This window comes from Saccostrea echinata, unplaced genomic scaffold (assembly GCF_033153115.1).
Source record: "Saccostrea echinata isolate AGI-Se365-2 ecotype Australia unplaced genomic scaffold, CSIRO_AGI_Sech_v1 ptg000001l, whole genome shotgun sequence".
NCBI lineage: Eukaryota > Metazoa > Mollusca > Bivalvia > Ostreida > Ostreidae > Saccostrea > Saccostrea echinata.
In genome coordinates, this window is record NW_026889750.1 from 24,759,771 (window position 1) to 24,785,180 (window position 25,410).

The 25,410-nt window shown below is 33.1% G+C and overlaps 1 protein-coding gene and 1 long non-coding RNA gene across 2 annotated transcripts in view; both read left to right on the forward strand.

The window, feature by feature from the left end:
• LOC133196109 (integumentary mucin C.1-like) overlaps positions 1-25,410 on the forward strand; it is a 62,404-nt gene that overhangs the window by 15,214 nt on the left and 21,780 nt on the right. The gene's annotated exons all lie outside the window — the stretch shown is intronic.
• LOC133187688 (uncharacterized) overlaps positions 1-25,410 on the forward strand; it is a 34,175-nt gene that overhangs the window by 2,893 nt on the left and 5,872 nt on the right. Inside the window, exon 6 of the long non-coding RNA XR_009721231.1 lies at positions 1,162-1,233. This is a non-coding gene — a long non-coding RNA (uncharacterized LOC133187688). The remainder of the gene's footprint in view (positions 1-1,161; positions 1,234-25,410) is intronic.

Here is a 25,410-nt window from a genome sequence, read left to right on the forward strand (position 1 = left end):
AAAATATGATACGGGGATTTGGCTTTAAAAATGTTTTCGAATAGATGGATACAATGCATAAATAAAGACAATTCAGAAATGTATGTACTTGATTCAAAGATGTTACGAGTTCTGAGATGTTTTAAAATTATTTTTATATCTTAAAGATTGGGGATAATCTCTTTCTCAGTGTCTACTTGTTTGAATTTTGAAGGAACATAGTAAAGTAAAATTAACATTTTTGCTATCATTGGGGTCAATGTTTACAGTAACGAAAGTGGATATTGTTCTAATCTATGTCTCTTTACGTCATCCCGTAGAATTGTCAAAGAACAAGGTTCACTTAAGACCTTTTTGGCCCTGTGAATTTCTGAAAAATAAAAATGATCAGATTTTCTTGAAAATACATTAAATTTTACTTGGACCCTTGCTGACTGCATGTCTATTGAAATTGACGTAATTTTCTCGCCAGTTCATGCATTATGACGTCATGAAATCCTGAAAAATTCTTCAAAAATGGCCAAAAATTTAAACTATTTCTCAATATTTTGCACCTCTGATCTAAAATGTTGAATTATATAATGAAAGTACTATTTTAGAAGATTATAATGCATGTTTTATTTTTTGGATCGCAGGGTGGGCTCATATTTTAATCCTTTGCCGAAGGTGCTCAAATACACCCATTTTCGTCAAAATTCAATGATATTACAATTTCACAAAGCTATTTTTTCAATACCTGAACTCTGAATGGAAACTTTTTTATAGTAAATGAAAGTACCAAGTCTCTACTTTATATTGATGCTTGAAATGGGACATTGGGACTTGGTCAGTTAAATGATATATCAACAGGGCCATTTTATGGAGTTAGTGATCATGAACATAGCTCATTGCGAAATAGTATGCACTCTTTTTTTCTAATCCTAATTGGTTTTTAAATGAATGTTTTGAAAATATAAAGAAATAACTGTAAGCCTAAGTCATTGATTGATTGTCTCAGTCATTAAAACATCGCTTTTACCCGTTTATAAGTTGCATTATGCTGTATTATCCGTGTGACTTTGGATTTGAAAACTATTTTAATGGGCCAAACATTTATGTTGACCATAAACTTTTTCAACCCTGGATCAGTTAAAATGTATTTTTTTTATTCTAACTCAATTATATTGGATGTTTTTTTTTCAGTTTGGAAAGATCTTCTCCGCTTGAGCAATATGGGCACCCGATGCTTAGATGATTTTATCTCTCATATGAACGGTATCAACACTTATTTTTCAATTAACTTAATCATAGGGGACATTATACCGATTAATGACATACAATCTCGATTTTGATTTTAATTGGAGGAATGTAAATTATGCCTAGGATAAATTCAATTTTTCTAAAGCTGTTCAAGATCATAAAAATTATTACTTTTCATCAAATTAAAGTCACAATGATGTTACATCAAAATATTTGTATCCAAAAAAGTAAAATTATATTGCTTGTATACTGTATACCATTTTAAAAAGGTTTGTTGCAGCTGCTTATAATCATAACCATGAACCAAACTGCTTTAGAGCCTGTCAAGGTACCACTACACAGACTCATGGTATGTATTGCAACGTATTCCCTTTTGAGAGGATTCAAAAAATGATATATAAAAGTAAATTCCTGAAAAATTGATTTTAAAGTAAATTTATTTATTATTTGTCTTATGTTATTGTCCTTTCACAGAAAGTCACAATTCATAATATAATTTCATATTCGTTTGTTACTTGATTAATATTTTATATTTAAGTTACACATTTCCCAAGCCACGAACTCTCAACGAGTGAAAGTGAGTATTATATTCATTTTTGAATAAGAAAGTATTCTTCTGTTTATCACAAGCTGAATTTGTTCCCGCTTCAACAAATACGTAGATGCACATGGCATAATTCGCTCAATCAGAGAAATATTGAATTGAAGTATATCACATCTGTAAAAACACGTATTTTCATGGGGTCAGATTTTCGTAGTTTGAGGAAAATATGTTGGTTCAAGGGGATTTGATTTCGTGGTTGAAGAAATACTATGTTGTTATACATTCAAAAATTTACATTACGTGGACCACATGATTTCGTGGGTATCTTTATACCGCGAAAAGTAAACCCCACGAAAATTAGTGATTTCACATTACTACATGTAAAACGTATATAGCTAATATATAATTTACATGTGTATTTGAAAAACTCCTTTATCTATCAAAGATATTTTAAAAACATACTTCTTGTATACTTATCATTAAATTAATTCTCCTTGAGCACTTGAAAAATATTCAAAATATTATATTGAAAAGTATTGAAATATATGTATATTTAGGTAGTTTATTTTGATTTTGTTTTTGTTTTTCAGAATACGAGGCTTATAGGAATGGAGAATGTCTTAGTGAACACACGGGTATGCTTTTTCTGCATATGGTGGTACCTTATTAACCTCGTGTTTGATGAAGGAAACTTTTAAATACAATGATGATGATTATGAAGATGATAATGTAAATCCTTTATCCACCAATTATACAATTCATCCTCTATCTACCGACAAATTTTATAAATATTAAACTTCATTCCACCCGAAAAAGTAGAAACCCTAGGTGAATTATTTTTAGCAAAATTTTATAATACATCGAACTTTCATACTAAACTGAATTATCAAATTATTTACTATATTTTTATATTGAAATCCAGTTAACTTAAGATCAGATATTTGTCGCTTTTTGCCAGGGTATTGACAAAATTTAGGGGTTTCTTACCAAAAAAAAAAAAATCATCGTGCCATTTTTCGATTTATTTGTGTGCTGGAAACGCAAATATTGAATTAGTCTATATCTTACATTTAGACACTTATAAGCTGTAAATACAATGTTTATTGCTCAAATTTGCAAAGGAAATAACAACAGGAAAAAATAAAACAAAGTTCTTATTCAATTCAATACCCAATTTTTTCCATCCTGAGTCGGGAGAGGGCAAACAAACATTATTTTTAAGTTGGCCTAAGAATCTATGTGTCGATGTTGCTTATCAATATTTCATTCTGTATTCTAGACGTATGAAAATGCTTTATATTCAGTTTGTCAGATATGTATGCAAGATAATGTCTTTTCCCTTATTCTAGTATGGTCGTTCCTTTATTTTGAATTTGGATATCCACATGGCTTGAACAGGGAAGCGGTTGTAAAACAGATGGCAGGTATGAATGTTTTGCTATCAAATTTTAAAATAGATAAGGCTATATAGAACTTATTGTTCTATAGCTACCGGGTATATAACAAGGATTATAAAATCTGAATTTAAGAAGTGACTTTCTTTTTAAAACTGCAAATCTTTTGATGGTTAGTTAACTTTTTTAAAGCTACCAATGTAAAGAAATACTACAGAATCTTGTTTTTTTTTCCCTGAAATTCATAAAGAAGAACGTGAATTTATTTAAACGTATTAATGTATTAATATTCCAAGGATTTGTTTTCTGTAATCATGGCCTGTAGGGAACAATATGCATTCTTTACAGGTCATCTCTAGAGCAATTATACTATAATAAGTAATTTCACTAAGCATTCATTGGTATAGTTGTATATGTACTTTGAGATTTATTTAAAATTGCTAATTGTCGCCCGCGTAGAGCAGTGGTTAGAGCGTTCGCTCTAGAGTCGCGGAGTAAGGAGCTGATCCTTACGTCGCGGGTTCGAATCCACTTCGGGACGTGGAGACCGGTCCTTCGGATGAGACCTATAAATCGAGGTCCTGTGTGTCGCAGTAGTTGTCGGCACGAAAAAGATCCCTCACTACTCAATGGTCCTGAGTGCCGAGTATAGGTAAAAATTTGCAGCCCTCCACCGGCAAGTGGTGGCGTCTCCATATGAGTGAAAAATTCTCGAGAGGGACTTTAAACAACAAATAAAAACTGCTAATATTGTAGCTATTGATCAGCAAAGAGAATTTTATTTGTGGAGTATCTTCTTGTCAGGTTAAGCTTCACAAAGATATATGTATAAATCTTGTAGAAAATTTTAGTGGAAATATTATTTTTGGATGATCCGCCCCACGTCCAATCAGAATGCTTCACATATCTCTTTCCAATTCAAAAAAGTATCGATTCTAGAAATGTTTTAGAACAGCTAATGAAACTAAAATGAAACCTATTTCAAACTGATTCAATTAAACATTGTAATTTTAAGCACTGAAGCTTAACAATCCCATATCCCACTTAAATATTTTATTGTCAACTCATGCGGAATATTTCTTAAAATATTGCTATTATTTTGCTTTACTACAGCGCTTTTTCCAAATGGTACAGATGAAAAGTGCTCTTGTACTAAAGCATTTGATCTGCATTATCAGGGTTGGGCAGGTAAGTTTATTTACAGTACAAAGAATATAGGCATATATACATGTCATAGAAAGGTTATTATTGAAGGCACAATCATACTGAATTATCGCACATTAAAGGGCGAATAACTTGTCATTACCGACTTACAAACAGAGAGATAACTATATCTATCTATCTATCTATCTATCTAGATTTGTTGCTTCTTATCATTTCATTGAACATTATATATATCCCTTGTCGTCACTAGTCATCTTTTGATTTCAGATCATACGACTCAGCACTGTGCGACGTATTCTCATAGCTCTCCATACAGAGGTATATATCATCTACATTACCTGACCTAGAAACAATGTCCTTCTTTGAAGAATTCCTTTCTATTTATTTTTACTTTCACAGTATAGATATATTCATCAGTCCACTTTAACTTTTTAAGTGTTAAATACAATACACCCTTGCAAAAGTTATTGTGATTTAAATTAAAGACACGTGGATTTGGTTGATCCGTGTATGAGTTGTAGGGTATAACCAGATACATTAAAAATATGACAGTAAACATGCAGGAACAGCTATAGTTCTCTTCCATTTATATATATGTTTTCAGACATTTTAAAGGATTTTCAGAATTTTGAATAAAGGGAGGCTTGTGAAAGTTGTAATGTTAATTAGAAATTTGACAAGAAAGTTAATACAATGTGCTCGTACATAAATAATAATAGGTAGTTTGTGCCACGTTCAGAATGTTTTGCCAAGGATGATCAGCACTTTAAGGATATTGCGAACGAGCATAACTTTGCATGAAATATGGAGATGACGAACAGTATTCAAGCTCAAAGTACATTAAAACAATACAAATCGCGAGCAGAGCAAACACAGACCTCCAAAAATATCACAGGTGGGATCAGGTACCACAGAGGAGTGATCATCCCCTGCTGACCGGTCACACCCGCCGTCTGCTCCTTGTCATGTTCAGTAAATAACGGAAAAAACCGTCAGCAATTCAGTATGTAAATATTGGCCTAACAATAAGTATGAAGAACGTTAGTCAGCATATGACATAATTAATGATAGATTGTATTTGCTGACAAGATCATTGCATCGACCATAGAACTTAATACGAAATGCTGATTTTAAACGACACTATTGACTCTTGTCTACTTTTTTGTTAGATTGAGTGCGACATCACAATATTACTTTTTTGTTAGATTGAGTGCGACATCACAATATTACTTAAATATTTTAAAATTTAAATGGCCAACTATCTTTTTTACATTACAATATTTTTTATGGTATTTACACCTCTGTCTTATGTCTTGGGCCATAGAATCAACATGAGATTTGTATTCACCGATACACCCCTACTTATGTGTTCGGATTTTTTTTTTTATTTTTTGTGTTTAGCAAATTGTTATACCTGAGAAGTACGAATACTTATCTCTTTCGAGATTTAGTGCGACTACAGCGAGACTGTAAGTAACAGAAATCTAGTTTTGTTACGTTTCAGTTTTTCCCTTTGAAAAATATCACTGGAAATGTACCTTATTCTCTCTCTATAATTCTTTGAAACTTCTTCAATCAGTAATTCTTTTTTATATATATTTTTGCAGTTATATAATAAAATTACTTTTAGATCAAACATTCTAGCAAAGGACACCATACTTTCTGGTGTCAGACTAAATGAGGTACAAATCACGTGAGTGAAATATATGGAGATAACGAACATCATTCAAGCCCGAAAGTCCATTAAACAATAATTAATACAAATTTTGGAGCAGAGCGAACACGGACCTCTTAAACATCAGAGGTGGTATCAGGTGCCATGGAGGAGTGAGCATCCCCTGCCCACCGGGCACACGCGCCGTGAATTGCATTCTTGGTTTCCCGAATACTAAAGGAAATTTACGCTTAAAAAGGCTAAAATTTTTTACTAGTTCACAGAATTTTTTTCATGCATTCAAAAGATGAAAACAATTCTCTTATCTACTAATTCCATGCTCATATTTAAAAACAATTTTTAAATAAAGATAGAAATCAAGATTTTTTTCATAGTCCATTATATAAGGCGATTTGAGTCTGTATTCATGAGAATGCAAATGTCAGTTCGATTCGATGGCCCAAGACATAAGACAAAGATGTTCAAGCGTATTGTAATGTAAAACAAATCTTTGCTGGCCATTTATAGTAGTAATTCAGCATACTTTGCTATTCATTCAACAGATTGGAAAATTGGCCTCTGTGCGCAATAATAGGAATAGGCATTTAGGGCAAACAAAGATCTGACATTGCAAAAGATAATACACATTTCTTTTTCACCAATAATACACATTTCTTTCTCACCAATAATACACATTTCTTTTTCACCAACATTTCACCAATTTTAGGGGCGTCTGCATGAGGTGAAAGAGGCGCTTTTGAACTCCACACTTCGCCAAAAATTATGTCAAAAGGTGCAAGTAGCCTTGCAGTTTTCATCCATCCTTTTATAAATTATAAAAATCTATCAAAAATGTCTGGAAGCACATTTTTAATGGCATCTACGATAAAAGAAACAACCTATGGCAACTTCCTGTTTACTGCTAAAATTTTTTTCCGTGAAACTGGTTGCACGCTACAACCTGGGTTAACCAAGAACACGTGTCTTGATTTTAAATTACAATAATATTAGTAAGGATGGATAGTACAATTAAGGACGCAAAATGCCTTATATAATGGAATAGGAAAACTATACTTCTTTGTTTATTGAACAGCTTTTTTAAATGTGAGCAAGGACATACAAGATAATATAATTAATATATTGTTTTTTTTTAATCCGTGAAATGCATAGAAAAAAGATGGAAGTTTTCCTAGAGCAAGTAGAAAGAGCTTTGGACTTTTGCAAACGTTAAACTCCTTTAGTAACTCAGAATGCATTTAAATTGTTGGTTTATAAGGCATGGTGCCAATGTTTATTTAGTCTGACGTCAGAAAATTAGTTTTCTATGCAAGCATGTTTTCCATGTTCCCATGTGCAAGTCACTTTCGTGATTAATTTACCAGATTATTAACAATTTTCCTGTAGTCGCGCTAACCCGGGATTATTGCTCAAATGCAATTGCCAGCTATTGTCAGCCTGTTCAGGCAGGAAGTGTCGACCCCACCACCGCCAAATTAAAGTTACGTGTAAAAGTATAGTACTCACGCTCAACCACTTTTGAGATAATACAAAAGCTAAATAAAGCAACATAAATAAAAAGCAGTTTTATCTATACAAATAAACATCAGTAGTAATGACATTGAAAACTTCAGTCCGAAGTCACACACCATAGTTCATTTGCGTAAGGTTTTTTGATGGTCAATGTTGTCTAGCCTAGTTCTCTACAAAGACGAAGAAAGGCAGTAGAGGGAACCAGTTTTTGTTTACATATGGCGGTGCCAGGTTAACTCTGACCCTGATAAATTCGGACCGTGGTATTAAGTCCACAAAAACTAATTGGTTTATCATTCATATTGATATTTTAAAATGATTTTTTCATAAGATTTTTAAAAATTATTTTCAAATAAGACGCCATTGAAGTCCTTATTTTTCTTAGTATCATTTTTTTAAATTGTTTGTGTAACATATTTTTCCAGTGTCTGAAATTCTTATTATTTATCTGTTAATACAATGTACATGTATGATTCATGTAAAAAAATCTACTCTGTAAATGAGCCCGGCTCTCTGTACTCTTGAGTACTTTGATTACAGTACGTTAACTTATATGAGACTACTTTAGGTGCTTTATCACACCTCCTGGACTACCAGAACGTCGCCAAACCGACTGCTCAGATATGCCACTCTCATGCAGGCGGTAAATATAAATTAATTTACTGTCGGTAATATTTCACAGGTTATACCTGCTACTGTTATTATGATTGTGAAATTACTAACACGTGCAGTATTGTTTCATCATAGTTCTATTTTGTTTGTTTTTTTTAGTAGCTTAACTATATAAAGCCGAAGAAATGAAGAACTTTTAGTTACGTGAATAATTTGTTGGTCTATATGTTTGTAAAATTATCTTGAAAAGGCTTTTGACACTTTTGGCGTTTTTATGTAACTTGATACAAAAACAAACAAGTTGAAACAACGTCAAATTTCATGACTGTTTGAAGATTATCTATCAAATTAAAATACAACTTTTTTGCATGGCATACAAAATATCAATAAACAGACACGAAATCAGATCATAAATAAATCAAAATATATATAATTCAGACACATTCACGTTGTAGTTAATAGGTAAACATAAAGAATTAAACCAGGCGAGTGCAGGTAAATGAGGAAATGAACTTTTTACATATACATGGGTACATGTATATCAATTTTGGGCGAAAAAAAATCTTTTCTTGTTGCCGGTGACCTTTAACTTCGTTTTTGTGTTGTTTCCTTTAAAATATATAATACTAAATAAAACGTTTTCTTTGTTACTTAATTACTTCTTTTCCAAAAAACCCTATAAGTATGCGTTTAATTAGATTTTTTATGGTGTACTAAAAACAACAATTCACTGACTAAACACATTCTAAAGAAGTTCTTGGTAATTTTGTCGAAATATCAAGCCACGTAATTTTCCCAAGAAACCTCGAAATTGAAACTAAACCACGTGCAATAGTAATGAAGGCGCATCTTTCCTGAAAACTAGTTTCTTCAGGTTTCTTATAAGTATGGCGCTAGATATTATATCCGGAAAAAATTCTGAATTCTGTGCAACTTCATTAAAATTTTAAGACAAAATATTAGCAAATAAAAAAAACAAAACCGTAGTAATTCCTTATGCATGTCTCTAAAGTGTTTGAAATGTTATTTTATTAATTATCCATGTCTTTGTTAAATCTATGAAATTAAAAAAATAATTGCACGAAATTGCTCATCTTGGAAATTATAAGTCAAACATTTCATAAATTCAAATCACCATATAAATAAAATGATTTTTTTTTTGGTCAGATCAGCTGTTAAAAAAATACAGATCAATTGAAAACAATTTAAAATCTATTGAACGAAAGGCCTGCAACAATGTGTTTTGTAGTAAAGTTATGTTTGTTTGAGTTTTTAAAAAGAATACTTTTGTAAACATTAGCAGGAATAACCTGTGATATGTTCAATCATTTTCTTCAACTACTATAGAATTTATCATAAATTCTGTAGTTACTATTCATCTTTTTTATTCAGTGTAAATGTACTATATGCAAAAATATACAGTCTTTTCAACAGCTTGTCGATGCTGTGTTGTGCGTCATACAAACTATTTATTTCAGTATGGCGGGAACTAAATAATATTTTACAACACAACCATGATGGCGAGCGTTGTTTGGAGAACTTGATCAACCACTTACATGGTAAAAAAAAATATGCATTGCCTTTAAAAATTATATCTTAAGGAATGATGACCCTCTGCTCTAAATTTCGCAAAAGATTTAACTTCCCAACATTGATTTTCATCAAGAGTTATAGCTTTATATTCAAATGAAAAACAGTATATGAAGTGTGGTCATTTTTTCAGAAGTGATTTTTATGTCAGACCATGATAGAAATTTTGATTTCGGTAATTATAAGCGAGGCAGTTTTTTGTACGAACGTTTGTTATTGTACATAATTTTGAATAATACAAATATATATGAGATTGAATTTTTCCGAGCAGAAATAATATTCTCGCGAATAAAAAGTGATTCACAGTAATATATTTGTATATTCTGAACAAAATATCCTTTTACCACTTCATAAGCATGCTATGAAGCAATGAATAATCGAGACAGAAAAGTTCTCTAAGAGCTGGAAATCCTTTACAATTTGAAAGCTGTGTGCGCTAAATCAGTGGAGTATAACAGAACCTTTTTTCCCATTATTTTAGATTACAGAGCTGTCGTATGGTGTTCTTAGTATATAACAATTTATTTTAGCTCACCTGAGCTGAAAGCTCAAGTGAGCTTTTCTGATCACCCGTTGTCCGTCGTCCGTCTGTCCGTCCGTCCGTCTGTAAACTTTTCACATTTTCAACTTCTTCTCAAGAACCACTGGGCCAATTTTAACCAAGCTTGGTACAAAGTATCCTTAGGTGAAGGGGAGTTAAAATTGTAACAATAAAGGGCCAAGTCCCCTTACATGGGGAGATAATCAAGAAAAAGACAAAAATAGGGCGGGGTCATTAAAAAATCTTTTTCTGAAAAACTACTGGGCCAGAAAAGCTGAAACTTATGTGGAAGCATCCTGGGAGAGTGTAGATTCTAAATTGTTCAAATCATGACCCCCTGGGGTAGGGCAGGGCCACAATAGGGAATCCAAGTTTTACATTGAAATATATAGGAAAAATCTTTAAAAATCTTCTTCTCAAGAACCACTAAGCCAGAAAAGCTGAAACTTATGTGGAAGCATCCTGGGATAGTGTAGATTCTAAATTGTTCAAATCATGACCCCTGGGGGTAGGGCGGGGCCACAATAGGAAATACAAGTTTTACATTGAAATATATAGGAAAAATCTTTAAAATCTTCTTCTGAAGAACCACTGAGCCAGAAAAGCTGAAACTTATGTGGAAGCATCCTGGGAGAGTGTAGATTCTAAATTGTTCAAATCATGACCTCCGGGGGTAGGGCGAGGCCACAATAGGAAATACAAGTTTTACATTGAAATATATAGGAAAAATCCTTAAAAATCTTCTTCTGAAGAACCACTGAGCCAGAAAAGCTGAAACTTATATGGAAGCATCCTGGGGTAGTGTAGATTCTAAATTGTTCAAATCATGACCTCCGGGGGTAGGGCGGGGCCACAATAGGAAATACAAGTTTTACATTGAAATATATAGGAAAAATCTTTAAAAATCTTCTTCTGAAGAACCACTGAGCCAGAAAAGCTGAAACTTATGTGGAAGCATCCTGGGGTAGTGTAGATTCTAAATTGTTCAAATCATGACCTCCGGGGTTAGGGCGAGGCCACAATAGGAAATACAAGTTTTACATTGAAATATATAGGAAAAATCTTTAAAAATCTTCTTCTGAAGAACCACTGAGCCAGAAAAGCTGAAACTTATATGGAAGCATCCTGGGGTAGTGTAGATTTTAAATTGTTCAAATCATGACCTCCGGGGTTAGGGCGGGGCCACAATAGGAAATACAAGTTTTACATTGAAATATATAGGAAAAATCTTTAAAAATCTTCTTCTCAAGAACCACTGAGCCAGAAAAGCTGAAACTTATATGGAAGCATCCTGGGGTAGTGTAGATTTTAAATTGTTCAAATCATGACCTCCGGGGTTAGGGCGGGGCCACAATAGGAAATACAAGTTTTACATTGAAATATATAGGAAAAATCTTTAAAAATCTTCTTCTCAAGAACCACTGAGCCAGAAAAGCTGAAACTTATGTGGAAGCATCCTGGGGTAGTGTAGATTCTAAATTGTTCAAATCAAAGCCCCCGGGGGTAGGGCGGGGCCACAATAGGTATTACAAAGGGGGAAGTCTGGTAATGAACAGCATGGGTAATGAACAGCATGGCCAAAGTTACTCAGGTGAGCGATGTGGCCCATGGGCCTCTTGTTTTATTTCTCGAACATTACAGATGCTGTATCCCGTCAAGGAGAACCATGTTCTTGTCAGGCTGGTAGAGTACCTGTCTTTTCTTTATTTTTTTAAACTTGTCAATTTTGAGCAATTTAATTTTTCGTTGAAATTAATTTTGTTCACATGAGTAGAAGCGCATTTTAGGGGATAGGGAATTATTATTAAAAGTTTCAAAAATTCAATATTTCCCTACCAGAATACCAGTTAAGTTTTGACATTAAAAATGTTTTTTTTATTATTATTATTATTTCTATTTAATACTTATAGTCACTATAGAAAAAATAAAATATGACCCAAGAGACTTCTTTTGGGCTTATGTAAGAGATTAAGAGCTGTTATTTAAAATTTATGAAATATACATTGGTTTTGATAAATTTTTATAGTGAACATTTTTGTAAGAGCGTTAACAAAATAAATATCTTACTGTTCTTGGCGGTATATAATTTTACCAATAGCTACTACTTCGACTGCAAAGACAACAGTAACTTTTACGACAACAACGTCCACAACAACTCAATCAACAACAACATCTCAACCAACAACCACTCACTCAACAACAACTTCTCAACCAAAAACAACCACTCAATCACAGACAACAACCCCAGAGCCGTCAACAACCACCACACAACCGTCCACAACAACAAAAATTACAACAACCACTGCACTAAAGCCAACTACAACTACTAGTAAACAAACAACAACCATGACATCAATAGAAACAACAACAAATAAACATTCTACAACTAAATCTTATTCTTCATCGTCAACAATCTCCTCAACTTCAGGCAAATTCATAAATATTCCAGATGTAAATGATCAACTATCAATCACATGCCTGACAATTTTCATCAGTGTTCTTTTTTCATGATTGTAAAGAATAAACGATTGGGACAGTATAAACTTACATTTTTTTTCCCATGGTTTAGGTCAGTCAACGGAATGTTCGAAAATCCGCACTGTCACGGAACTAGCCAAATTTCAACAACTTTACCCAGAATTCAATACAGACTGCTCCAGACGGATTTCCACGTCCAATTTAATTGTCAGAGATTTGTGTGATTTTATTCCTATCTCAAAGTATTGGAAACCAGGCAAAAGGGTAAATCATTGCATTGTTGTACATCTGTCTTGAATTGTTATACATCTGTCATCAGTCTGGCTCCTGTCTTTAAAGTCCTCGGTACATGCATTCGATTTTTTAGGCCAAAAAAATAATTAATAGTTTCTCAGGCCCAAAATTTCAAAATTCGATGCGGCAGGCATTTTTTTTTTTTGAAGCAGGTGTTATACCTTTTTTATGTCAGTTGTCCAACAAAATGATGATATCTACTGGTTCTTAATTACTTTTTTTCTCTTACATTAATTATAATATGTGTTCAACTTTAAATACATGTAATGTTATTCCAAGCATTTGTTTAAAAGTTAATTCATAAAATACCGTATTAACAAAAAATATATTATTTATCTAATAAAAACGTCTATCTTTATAAGCATTCATGAAAAGAGGAATAAATCGACTTTCTTTTTTAACTTGGAAAAATAGAAAATTGAGTTATTCCCCTTTTCAATATGTCAATAAAATTGATCAATGCGACTGTTTTTCACCTGATGCAGCGGTGCCTGAGAAACTACAGATTAATGGTTTTGGCCTTATGCACAATTTCAGTTCATTTCTTTTTTTTTTCGAAAGTCTTTCAGTCTCTTTGTTTGTAAAAACAGATTTGTTCGAACTGGAAATATATAATCATACTAGTAACAAAAAATCTTTAAAAAGTGATGCCTTATATTCGGAGGCAGGATCAATTTAACAATAACCTTTTAGCTCAATTTTTGTTTGGTCAATATACTTGAAGCTGAAAAAAGTGTACATTTAAGATTTTTATTGTTCTAACTTAATGTGTATCGTAAACTTTACTTGTATCTGTGGTCATACCGTATTTATGTCACCCCGAACGAATACGGGGCAACATATTGTTCAACGTATATATATTCTCAATCAAGATAGCTTGAACATCCTTAATGAAACTTCACATTAATAAAATTCTCAAAATGTTGTTGTGCTTTCAACATTTTAAATTTTCGAACAGGTCACCGTTGCCATGGAAATAGATAAAATATTAGAAAATCAATTTAATTTTTCTCTGTAATTTTCCAGCCACTATACTCGAATAGAAGATATAATTTATATAAACTATTTATTATTTATTTGTAACGCAGGTAGTTGATGCATGCAACACTCTGAATCCTTATACACCAGTTGCAACTTTTAGTTCCTCTACCTACCCTTTAGATGGACTTGCTGGGGTTTTCTTGGGTTGTACCGATACGTCTATCAGAGTACGTGCCAATTCAGTACTGTATATTATATTTTACATTTTGTGTCGCCTGAAGAGCAGAGCGACACTTAGGGATCACTTAACCTGGGATATGTCTGTCTGTCTGTCTCTCTGTCTGTCCGTCCGTCTTTCACTCCTTATTTCTTGAGAACTGTGAGAGGTATGGTTAAGATATTTGGTCAGGTATTGCTTAGCACTACATAATGGCTTTTGTAATATATACTTACCAACCTGGTGACCTTTCAACTTTCCCTTTGACCTACTTTTCAAAACAGTTCCTAATGCCGATATACAGCTTATTGAAACATTTGAGAGGTTAGTCTGTGCTATTTTGGATGTGCACTGTTTTTTATAAGACATTATGAAAAATAGCAGCGTTAAAGTACACATGACCTTTGACTACTTTTCACAAATACTCTGAAAGGTTCATTTATATATTTATATCTGAATTTTGAGACGCAGGGCTTCGATAACTACATGTAGCATGTATATATTAAATGTTTATGAGCTTATGAAACTGTACTTTTAAACTGTTTGATAAACAGTTAACATATAAAGTTAATTTAAATACTTTGAAATGACATCAATATCAGTATACCGAAATGGATTGTAGATAAAGATGTAGACTAACAATTTCAGTAAAGACAGACTGACATATCTTTTTAGTCATGAGTCTGATGCATGGATTGTTGAACAAAATAATTCAATACATGAAGAATTATATCCAATAATTTCAATTTCATAATTCATTTAAACTTTTAGGGTTGAAGAAATTTCGAATCGTATTTCTGTTTGATTGTCAAACTTAATGATAAATGCCAATCTATGCAATCTTAATATCCGCTATATTTTTGACAGGGTCACGTGTATCCCTCTATAAGTATACGTCAGTCGATGTTTCAAACGGAAGCCGTGCGCTTAGCACCTCAATTGAATCAACCACAGGATGAAACTGTACATTTCAGTCAACTGAAAGGTCTGGAAAGGTGACTGAATGGTATGCCTCTGTCATTCAGTCACCTATCAGCAATCTTTTGAGTCACCGTTCAGTTCACTTAATGGCAGAGTTTAATCCTGTGAAGAAAAAAGTTTAGAAATTGCCTGGATTCAAAGACACGCTCGCTAAATCAAACAAAAGAGAGTAATTTGAAGATCTTTTTTTATTACCATGAAATGAAGATTTTCATTTTTACCAAAATGGTAAAGCATTTTGATTTTGAAAGTCATTACATGTATACAAATTACTCGGATGTTTTATATTAGACTGTGTCCTGTTTTTTTTTTTTACTTCCGATAATGTCAGACCTAGTTAAATTTGGACAACGCTGTAAGGTTCCCCAACTGTTTATCTACATACATGAATCTAATATTTTGTTCACTTTTTTATTAAATTTAGTTTCTTTTTTTTTAAGTTGGTAACAAAACTCTACCAAAGAAAATATCTTCAGCAGTCAAGAAATTTTTAAAATCAATTTGACCCTGTCTTTCAGTACTCATCAGTACTTTGATTTTCTTTGCAAGCAAAAACGTATATTCTAATAAATAGCTGATCACTCTTAGATTTATCTTTATCTTTATTGATCCTATGGCAGGCGACACATGCATTCCTTGGAACACTCTAGTAAATTATTTTACAATATCTATTAGGTGGCAGATTTCATTGATATGACTCCTATTTTACAAGTGATATGTCAAAATTATGATTCATGTATGCAATAAATAAATTTCCTGAGAAAAGTCTACCTAATTTGGGAAAAACATACATAAGAACATGTTAATAGGAAAAAAAATTGAATATCTACTGTGGGCGTACCTCTTATGAAATACTTATCATATTGGCACATTCAGCTATAATGAAACTTATCTCAGATTCTCGTTTCAATTTTCAAATTTATAACTTGTCTAGATTATTTAGTACAGATAACGTCAATTGCAGTGGACATATGTATATAAAAATTGTTCCAGAATCTCTTAAGTTGTTAATCGTCAAAATATCTTTTATGAATCTAAAATATTATTTTCTACAAAAAAATATTCTTTATAAAACAATATGGTTCATCATCGTAACATTGATGTTTTGTAGATCGCAACGCAGGAATGTGGTGGTAAATTTGAAATTCAGGAGTTTGCTCGACACGCAACACATTTTGAAACTTTTACACATATTGCCTCGAACTTCTATGTAATTATTTATTAGCTGATCATGTACATGAGTCTTATGTCATTGTAGCGTTTGAAATACATTTGGCAATAAATGATTTTAAACCATTGACTTAGGTTTCTTGAACCAAGCTGCTACTCATTTTCTGATATTAGTATTTGAATGATGACGGCATAGGTATTTTAAGCAAATACACCAATTCTTGCTGTGGCTTTTAATTCGACATTTAGATATATCGACGACATATTATTAATTAACAATAGTTACTTTCATTTATATGTCAATTCGATATAGACCAGTGAACTTGAAAGTAAAGACACCACAGAGATTGACACATCTGTTTCATATTTGGATATTTTACTAGAAAAAAGACGTTAATGGCAACCTAGCTAACAACGAAACTTTATGATAAACGTGATGACTTTAATCTTCTATTGTCAACTTCCCTTACTTATATAGCAATATACTCTTATCACCTGCATAGGGTTTTTGTCTTCCAGTTGATACGATACGCAAGTGCATGCTCTACGTACGATCATTTTTTAAAACGAGGCAAGCTATTAACAAAAAAATTGATAAAACAAGGATATTAACAGTCTCCTTTGAAGTCATCATTTTGGCAAGTTCTATGGTCGATGACCTTATCAGCATATACAATCTATCATTAGGTCAAATGCTGACTGGCGTTTTTCATACTTATTGTTAGGTCATTTACACTCTGAAATTTCTACGAAATTTCCGTTTACCCGATGATAACAAGGGGCACACGGCGACCGGTCGACAGGGGATGCTTACTACTCCATGGCACATGATCCCGTTTCAGATGTTTTTGGAGGTCCATGTTTGCTCTGATCCCGATTTGTATTGTTTGAATGGACTATTAGCTTTGAATACTGTTCGTTATCTCCATATTTCATTGGTACATTTTCATGTTATATGGACATTTCCTAGCAAGAGGAACAAAAGCGCCCTTCAAAAATGCTCTTGGCTTGAAAATTCCTAGCAAGACACTTTGTTGAAAATTTCACTGTTTTTAGAGAAGCCGAAATGTTAAAAGTGTTTTATGTTGCATGATAGACACACAATCAAAACTGAATGACGCATTGAACTGGCTTTCCTGTGCAAACAAGACGAAAAGTTCTTTCCATGACTGGCATACAAAGTCACTTCAGTGTATCTAAAGCACTCATTGATTGGTTAAATTATCTATCTTGTTTTGGACGTTTTAGATCTTACACGACAAAACACGAAAAGGAAAATATCCATATTACTGTTGCGCTTTTTTCAGAGTCACTTATTAAACTTGTACCATTTATCACCAACTGATAATTCCAATCAAAATTCACCAAATCCTTTCATATTCTTACAGTAACTCATAGTTTTCAAACTGGTCTTTTTTCTGGGGGTTTATCAATTTTGTTTCGGGTTAGGATTACGGTCACTTTTCAAATCGAGCCCATTGTCTTCTCTAGAAGACCAGTCTTTTGTCACATTTCCTCCCAAATCTTTGGGTGCCGATGTGGCTGTCAATATTCTGGGTTACGCCCTTGGTTTTCTATATTCACGATAAAATTATGAAAGTCAAGTAGTGGACATGTGTAGATAATCTCTAGCTAGTCCGAATTCCTTTATTGATCCTTATCTTTAGTCCATATTAAATATCCTGTAGACAGGATATTGAACCGACAGAGAGTGAGTTAATTTTCTCTTACTTTATGGATAATTTACAGAAAACGACTTCTTATAAATGTAAAATTGTTTAAATAATTTGATCAACTTCATCGCACTGATCTATTCAGTTTAATTTAGTCTGTGCATCCAAATCATTATTCAATAGGAAATTTCAATGTTATGATTACAAATTTCCTTGTGATTAAATTGTTTATAAGTCACGCAGCGAGAACTCGAATATTTCGACTAATCATTTAACTCGTACTGATCTTTATTGTATCAGACTTATCAAATGAAATTATCTCCTTGCTTTTAATTAGTTCTTTTTATAGCTTTCAATTTTGGCAAGGCACGCATTTTATAAAATACATCACAGTATGAAAGGTTTACAAGGCAGCAATTAAACTCACCCACATAAAACCGTTCACACGCGACAAAATCTGTATTTTGTGGGATATTATTTGTAAAACAACTATATGAATGGAAAACATATAGTTTGCTTACGGTGGAATTTGAAAGTTCAGCGTAGAGGGTAAACAATCAGTATCTAATGTAGTGATTATTGATAATGAGATATCAATATACATTTACACAGACATACATTGCAGCAAAAGAGTTACAATAGTAGAGATATTATACAGATAGGTGTAGGACTTCCCCATCCTTTTACTAAGAGGATACAAAAAACAAATTATTGACACATAGGTTTGTATCATTTGACTTTTTTAGAAAAAAAAATCATAAACAATACCAGATCTAGGCTTATCTGACCACGGTTAGAAAGTTTACTATTAAAAGTATAATGACAAACTTAACGATAAAGATATTGTTTTCAACAAAGTATTGTTTAATCGGGATAGTGCCATTAACTGTCATTATCATATTGTTATTTTAAACCTGCTCTGATCATAATGAGAAAACACGTTATCACCAGTAGCTTCAGCACGGGTTTAAAGGACATTGCGTTGGGATATTCCTTTGTGTAAAAAATGACCTAGATATTCAATATATTTTTGAGAAGATTTCAACAAGATCTCGTGGATTTATTAATTAGTGCATAGCGTCTGAGTCAATGTTGGCAAGAGAGACATTTTATTAGTTAAAAATGTAAAAATAAAAAAATTTACTAATCTAGGTTTTGGTTTTGTGAGGATTAAATCACCATAGAAATTCAATGAAGTCTATTACAAAAAAAGTGACATAAGCTGAAAAGATATGTAATACTTCTTTTTTTTACAAAAAAAAAAAAAATTGATTTCATATTTCGATAATATGTCAATCAGCAATAAGTTTTACGGTAACTCAGCTTATAAGATAATCGTGTTTGCCAGGATGTATTTTTTGCATCAACGATAAAAATTCCGATAAGTTTGAAGGAGACAAGTACATTACCAGCTACAAAAGCAATGAAATGTGAAGATAACTATCAGTGATCATGCTCAAAAGTCCATTTAAATAATACAAATTGTGAGCAGTGCCAACACGGACCCCTAAAAAGCAGAGGTGGAGTCATGGTGCCATGGAGGAGTAAGCATTCCTTGCCGACCGGTCATATCCGCCTTGTGCTTCTTGTCGTGATCGGGTAAACGGAAATCAGTGTGAAAATAATAGTCTAACAGACATTAGGTAACGTTCGACCTAACGATAGAATGTATTTGCAAACAATGTCATTGTATGGACCATAGAATTAGCAAAATGTTGACTTTAAACAAAATTTGATGTTCTCACTTTATTCGTCAATAACCTCCCTCGTTTTAAAAAATTGTTCATACATAGGACATGTTTTTGCGTCAACTGGGAGACAAAAAAAACTCTATTTGTCGTTGATTATGGTATATGTATTGCTACATAAATAAGGAATGCTGACAATAGAATAGTTGAAGTCATCACTCTAGTACCAAATATGAAGCAGATGTGTCAGTCTCTGTGGTATCTCTTATTTCGAGTTCAGTGATATTCATTGAACCAACGTAGGAATAAACATGAAAACTGTTATTTGATAAAACGTCGTCGATAAATCTGAATGGCGAATCGAAGGACAGGAAGATATTTCCCATGATCATCCGAAAAAAAAAAGCCAACAAACAACAGTCACAATAAAAGATAAATGGTTGTATAAATTTTATTACTTTGCATGTCTTTGTGCTTCAGTGAGGCCTAACAAGGGACCTGGGATTCTGGTACTTAACATTTCTATTCTGCACTTAGCAGTGTCCGTATTCTCGGGAGATTCTCGTTCACTCAGCGCCTCTGAATCTGTGGCTTCTTTATCTGCACGAGCCACGACACATGATGACTGCCATCGAAGACATTCCCATTACAGAGGTATGTACCATGGTATGTCTATGGACCAAGATATATGTGTTTTTTGAATTGTTGGCGTTTTTGCCTCTCTTCTCCTTCGGCTTCGATTTGAGATGGTTTATCATTTAAACTTAAATATTTGGGATGGAAAAATTAAAGCAATATATATCAACATGAGAGTAGTAAAAATTAAAATCCTTATCAAAACTTGAGTTCATTGTTTGATAAAACTAATGGGGGGGGGGGGGGAGACAAGTAAGCTTCATTATGACTGTCAAAATTTGCAAAACAATTTTTCATTTATCTTTTTTATATATATATATATATATATATATATTTTTCATACAGCCCTTTTCTACCTTTATTAACTTGGATAGATTTGATAAGATAAGAGGTACATGTACTAGTAATATTGTTTTTTCTACAACACGAAGGTTTTTTTAGGTCACCTGAGTCACTCAGGTGACCTATTGCTATCCGTTCTCGTCCGTCGGAGTGCGTTCTCTGTCGTGCGTCGTGTGTTAACATTTGAACATTTTTAGCTTCTTCTCTGAAACCGCTTAAACAATTTCAACCAAATTTGGCATATAGCATCTATGGGTGATGGGGAACAAAAATTGTGAATTTCATGGTCCCTGCCCCCTGGGGCCTGAGGGGTGGGGCTAAAACCACCAAAAATAATGCAATCTTTAAAAATCTTCTTCTTTACTCCAGGACATCAAGCAGTCAAACTGTTGGCATCATTGTAATAAGCATGGAGCCCTCTACCAGAATTGTGAAATTCATGGCCCCAGGGTCAGGGGTTCTGGCCCCAGGGTGGGGCTATATAGATCATATAGTGAAAGTGCATGATTTCTTTGAAAATTTTCTTCTCTGCTCCTGGGTATTAAGTAAAGTAACTAAGTACATAGTTATGAAGAGCAAGAGTGCCTCTTCCAAAAATGTGAAATTCATGGCCCCAGGGTCAGGGGTTCTGGTGTTAGGGCGGGGCTCTATTGATTATATAGTGAAAATGCATTGATTCTTTGAAAATCTTCTTCTCTGCTCCTGGGTATTAAGTAAAGTAACTAAGTACATAGTTATGATGAGCAAGAGTGCCTCTTCCGAAATTGTGAAATTCATGGCCCCTTGGTCAGGGGTTCTGGCCCCAGGGTGGGGCTATATAGATCATATAGTGAAAGTGCATGATTTCTTTGAAAATCTTCTTCTCTGCTCCTGGGTATTAAATAAAGTGACTAAGTACATAGTTATGAAGAGCAAGAGTGCCTCTTCCAAAATTTTGAAATTCATGGCCCCAGGGTCAGGGGTTCTGGTGAAAGGGCAGGGCTCTATTGATTATATAATGAAAATGCATTAATTCTTTGAAAATCTTCTTCTCTGCTCCTGGGTATTAAATAAAGTAACTAAGTACATAGTTATGAAGAGCAAGAGTGCCTCTTCAAAAATTGTGAAATTCATGGCCCCAGGGTCAGGGGTTCTGGTGTTAGGGCGGGGCTCTATTGATTATATAGTGAAAATGCATTGATTCTTTGAAAATCTTCTTCTCTGCTACTGGAGATTATTTAAACAAACTAAGTGCATGGTTATGATATATAAGGATGCCTTTTCAAAAATTGTGAATTTCATGGCCCCAGGGTCAGGGGTTCTGGTGTTAGGGCGGGGCTCTATTGATTATATAGTGATAATGCATTAATTCTTTGAAAATCCTCTTCTCTGCTCCTGGGTATTATATAAAGTAACTAAGTACATAGCTATGATGAGCAAGAGAGCCTCTTCCAAAATTGTGAATTTCATGGCCCCAGGGTCAGGGGTTCTGGTGTTGGGGCGGGGCTCTATAGATTATATAGTGAAAAAGCATAAATTCTTTGAAAATCTTCTTCTCTGCTCCTGGGTATTAAATAAAGTAACTAAGTACATAGTTATGATGAGCAAGAGAGTCTCTTCCAAAATTGTGAATTTCATGGCCCCAGGGTCAGGGGTTCTGGTGTTAGGGCGGGACTCTATCGACTATATAGTGAAAATGCATTAATTCTTTGAAAATCTTCTCCTTTGCTCCTGGGCATTAAGGTGATAAACTAAGTACATAGTTATGATGAGGAGGTGGGCCTTATCCAGAATTGTGAAAGCCATGGCCCCTGGGTCAGGGGTTCTGATGTTAGGGCGGGGCTCTATTGATTATATAGTGAAAAAGCATTAATTCTTTGAAAATCTTCTTCTCTGCTCTTGGGTATTATTTAAACAAACTAAGTGCATGATTATGATAGGCAAGGATGCCTCTTCCAAAATTTTTAAATATATGGCCTCAGTTTTTGGGGTTCTTGAGGAGGGGGGGGGGGCTCTATTGGATATATAGTGAAAAAGCATTAATTCTATTAATTAATCATTAATTATTCCTGTCTGCTCCTTAGCGTTGAGCTGATAAATAAATTGCTTAGCTATGATGAAAATGGGAGCTTCAAACAGAATTTTCAAATCTTGTGGTCCTAGGGTCAGGGGTTCTGGCATAACGGGGGGGGGGGCTTTTGATAATATAGCGGAAAAGATTTAATTCTTTTAAGTCCATAGTTATGATGATGAGGGTAACTCTTCCAAATTTGTAAATTTCTTGACCCTTGGTCTTGGGTTCTGGTGTTAGGGTAAGGCTTTGTTGAATCTGTAGTGAAAATGCATTGTACCTGTGAAATTCTTCTCTGCTTCTGGGCATATCGGAAGAAAACTGAGTAAAAGTTTAAATGATATAAGTAAGCGTATTTCTACCAGATTTTTGAACATCTGGACCATTTGTCTGAGCATTCTAGTCCTGGGCAGGGCTCTATTAATTTGTATTCTACTGAGAGAAGTTATTCCCCTTTTCCATTCACCTTTGATAATTAATCACTATAAATAATGTATTTGAAAGGTTAATAGAATAAGATGATTATGCAAGAATGTTTATCATATAATTCAAAAAGTATTTTCTTAGTTTTAATAATCAGGTAGACCTGTAAGTAATAGATAAATAAAAATAAGACAAAAATAACTTATCTTATAAAAAGTTCTTCAAAGACCATAAGAGAGGTCAATGCTAGAGGTCTTAATATGGGTTTAAAAATAGTACAGAAGTACTAATAGTTTGTTTATAGTCTGCATGGTGATAGTGTTAAGTGGGGGACAGATGAGAACTTAATTTATAAGTTGATACTGAATACTAGACTAATTATTTTGTTGATCCTGATCTTCCTACTTCTCTTGCTTTAGGGCAACAAAGCTTCATCTATCAGTGTATTTAACTTCTAAATTGTTGTATTATACTCAGGTGACCGTTAAGGCTCTTGGGCCTCTTGTTTTCATAACCTTTTGTTGATGTATATTTACCTTTCCAAATTGCAAATTTTATTTCAGATTCAAAGTTTCATTGTATTCATTTATTGTACTAATATCATATTTATTTTTTGGATAATGGATAAAAATATCCTTGAATTTTTTTTCTCAGATGTGTTCGACAATGCAGAAAAGGAAAACTGTTTTTCACCTTACTCAGGTAAGAGGAGTATTTTTACAAGAAAAATGGGGTAACAAATCAATGTCGTATAATGGAAGAAGATCCAAGATTTTATGACATCTTCAACAATAACAATTATACCACTAAGGTAAATTCAAATATTTTTTTTACATTTCAAATCTTTGTTTTACCTTTCTGTCCTAGTCTTGCATTAATTTCAAAATTGAGCAACGATATTGGTCATGCTTTTAGGAAACCTAGTCCTCTTCATATTTTACATTTTGATGATTTAACCGGTCTATTTTTAATGGCGGTCATAATCAATTAGCGCCTTTGCTAGTACAAGTATCTTTATTGCCCAAGACATAGGCCTACATCTTATAGCATTGAGTAAATATAACGAACATCAACAGGAGATTGTGTGACATGGTAATATAAACATATGTACAGTGAGTATATAATGTTAAATTGTAACAGACTTTAGTAATATACAGTTAGGCCATATACACTAGACAGAAAATGATTTTGGGACACTTTCACGTACTTCAAAAGAATGTATCAGTTACGATTGGTCCATAGACTTGGTTCTTAAATTGGAGTTTATGAGTGCATGTTCCTGTATTGAAAATTGAATAAACGGGCGTTTTTGTCAAAAACAATTAAACCTCGATCGAAAATTGTTTTAAATGTTTTAAGTATGAAGGCCCCCTACCGTGAATCATGCTGTGTTACACAATTGAGCAGGATAAACAATTAGCCCCTTCACGGTAACTGCGGTACTACTCCTTTGCAGGGCAAAATAATAACGTTTGGAGAAGTTTTTGTTGATAGATAATGAAATAACGTATATATTTAACAATTAATTTTACGTCATATTTCACCAAACTATATCATTTTGCCCTGCAGTACCGCAGTTACCGTAAATCAGACTATTGGATATCATTTTTTAAACCCTTTTTAATGAAAGGAAATTAAGACAACTAATTACCAAAATTAATGTTTTTCTCAAAATGAATATCAGAGGTATATATGCTTAAAAGTATTATTTAACACCACATATTCATGAAGCTTTTGTTTGCAGAAGATGTAGAAAAATGTTTTATTTCCTTTTAACATTGCAAATGTTTAATTTTAAAGTCACGATAACGAATAATAACATGCAAATTTTAGTTCTGTTAGAAAAAAAAATCACGTTTTAATGTCTTCAATTCTCTGTTTGTAGTATTCCAACACTTGGATTATCTGAGACGCCATGATCATAATTGTTTATTAGAATTAATTGGGAAAATAGCAGGTTAGTACTAATCATTTTAGAGAATGCTAGTTAATACAGATAATATATAGTTTTTTAAGAAGATTTTATATAAAAAAAATTTGACATAATTTACATTTTGTAAGTGTAAATATGTATAAAAACTCAATTCAATATGGGATACTAATGTCCAGTTTTATTCTGCAACCATAAGCAAGAATCAAGAGCAAGCATTATAATAATACATGAGATTGCTTTAACAGACAAAACATTTCTGTACTGTTTTTATTTTTTGTAAGTTAACTGAAAGCACAG